At 35.9% G+C, this 2,434-nt stretch overlaps 1 long non-coding RNA gene across 1 annotated transcript; it reads left to right on the top strand.

Moving 5' to 3' along the window:
* The first annotated feature begins 223 nt into the window (after positions 1-223).
* LOC107637681 (uncharacterized) lies at positions 224-1,913 on the top strand. Its single transcript, XR_001619461.3, has 2 exons — positions 224-804; positions 1,266-1,913. It is a non-coding gene; the product is annotated as an uncharacterized LOC107637681 (long non-coding RNA).
* The last annotated feature ends 521 nt before the right edge of the window (positions 1,914-2,434 follow it).

Below are 2,434 nucleotides of genomic sequence, written 5' to 3'. Positions count from 1 at the left end.
TGTGTTGATGCTATAACGGGCAAAGGAGTTCATCTGATTCTGTTTTTGATTTGGCCTAAATTTATTAATTAATGTAAATGATGTGTTTATATTAAGTAGTAATATGGTCTGGTCCAGTAAATGTGTTCATGGGCTATGGGAGGTTTTGGGCTCAGGTAGTTGGATTTTTTTGGCATTTTGAATGGTAATATTTGTTTAGTCTAATATTGTTGCCATAAAACTATCCAAAGTAAGTTTTTGGTTCAAAGTTCCAAAGCAGCTGTGATGAAAACGGCGTTGTTTTTTTGCGTTTTGGTTAAAAGAAGAAGACCCAAATTCTAGTCGTCAGTCAGAGGAAACCCTTGCCCTCCCCTCGAGCCTCATTTCTGATTCCTCAGACTCAGTGTTATTTCTCCCCAAAATACAAACCTAGCCTCAGCGCGCCGCCGTTGGTCTGACCGTTGCCGGCGGGTTCGTCGTGGTCGGTTGACAATCCTCCTGTTTCCAAGTGGCCGAAGGCCCTTCCATTCCCCCGACGCAAGGGTCTCCAGGTCATGGTCGGTCGTCGTCTGGCGGTCGTGTGCGTGGCCAGGTCGTCGTCGTCCGTCCCCTGCTCGGTTGTGACCGTCGCCAGCTGCCCATCTGCTGTGGCTGTCCCACAAATCTGTTGCTACGGCACAGGCATCTGGTTCTTTGTTTCCGCGCTGGTGTCCCCGTTCTTCTTCCTCTCTGCATTATCATTTAGCCAGTCCCCACCGCGGAGGTTAATCGTGCCAGCTGCCACGACCCCTGCTCAACTGCTCCTTCCCCTATTCCGAAGCTCAGGTAAACCAATATTTTCGTTTTTGGTTAGGAAAAAATTAATGGTGATTTTCGAATCTCCGAATTGCTGTTTTGATAACTGTTACGGTTGTTGTTTTGATTCTTTTTCCGGTTACAATTCATAGTATTGTAACTTTGTTATGAGAAAAAAATTAGTTAAGTTTGAGATTCTGAAATTCAGATTGATGTTCTGATTATTATTTTGGTTATTGTTCTAGTTACAGGAGATGGTATTGTACTTTTGTTCCGGGAAAAAGTTAATTAAGGCTGAGTTTTTGAAATTAAAATTACTCTTCTGATTATTGCTTCGATTGTTGTTCTGATTACTAGTGATGGTTGCCTTTTTATTTTGGAACATAATTAAATTTCCGAAAAATAAATAATTAAAGTTGAGTGTCTAAAAATTATATTAGTGTGGAGATTTTTTGTTCAGATTATGAGTGATGGTATTATCTTTTGTTCAGGAACATATTAACGAAGGCTGAGGTTCTGAAATTGAATTTATTGGTCACTGACTAGTTTGGTTATTGTTCTGGTCATCACTGATGGTATTGTCGTCTTGTTCTGAATATCAATAAACTGATTATTTGCTCTAATTAAAACGTTTTTGTGGTAAGCTGTTATTACATTGATTGATGTGGTTATTGTTGATGTACACGAGGGAATGTGGTGTTGATGTTGTGTATGGGAATGGGGTTTGCGTTAGGTACTATGGTTGTTAATTTTTTACTGTGATATTGAAATTGTAAGCCATTGTTGTTGTGATTTGTAATTACTTTGCATGTGCTTTTGGCTTTTTAGAAAATTGGCTATGGCGATGGTTAGTTTAGCATTAGAAAGAAGAGAAGTATGTTTGAGTGGATTGAACGCATCCTCCTTGCCTTTGGATTCCTTTTTGATCTAAACGTCAAAGTAAACCTGCTTTTACAAGGAGTTATAAATTGCTACTTCTCAAAAGTGGAGGCTTCAAAAGCGTAAAACGAAACCATTGGTGCCAAAAATGTGCTTGCTTCAATGACATTCTATGACCAAAACTGATTGTATAGTATTATGATACTTAATGCTTTCTATTTTTTTTACCTTGTTAATAACAGATACTAATATTATTTTTCTGTTTGTAATTTTTAGAATCAATAACAATACGTGACCTTTGTGTAAATTAAATTAGATAATTAAAAAATTTAGATACTAAACAAGAAATTAAGTTTACTTCATGACGCAGAAGCATCTATTTCCTAGTGATGAATGTTTACAGGATAAAATAGAACTGTCATTTCCTTTTTCAAAAATTTACATACAATATTAAAATTTCAATGTAATCCCCGTACTCTTATAAAAAATAGAACTGAATCCATACAATTTATGTATTTAAAATGGTGACATATTGAACGAGTATCATAAAAAAATCTCTTTCAACTTCATGCATGTAACATAGAAGATCAGAATATAATGATGAGTTGTCCATTCTAAATTATAGAGATATTAATCAACTGAATCACTTGTTAAATCTTCCAACCCATCATCATCCTGAGCCTTCAACATAGAATGGAAATAGAAAAAAAAATATTTATACAAATATAATAGAATGCAAATTCAATTTGTTGGATGATTACACAGTTGTCTTAAAAATTTT

This window comes from Arachis ipaensis, chromosome B4 (assembly GCF_059453495.1).
Source record: "Arachis ipaensis isolate K30076 ecotype BB chromosome B4, ASM5945349v1, whole genome shotgun sequence".
Lineage (NCBI taxonomy): Eukaryota > Viridiplantae > Streptophyta > Magnoliopsida > Fabales > Fabaceae > Arachis > Arachis ipaensis.
The sequence above is the reverse complement of the archived record's forward strand: the minus strand, read 5'-3'. Positions and strand labels throughout refer to the sequence as shown.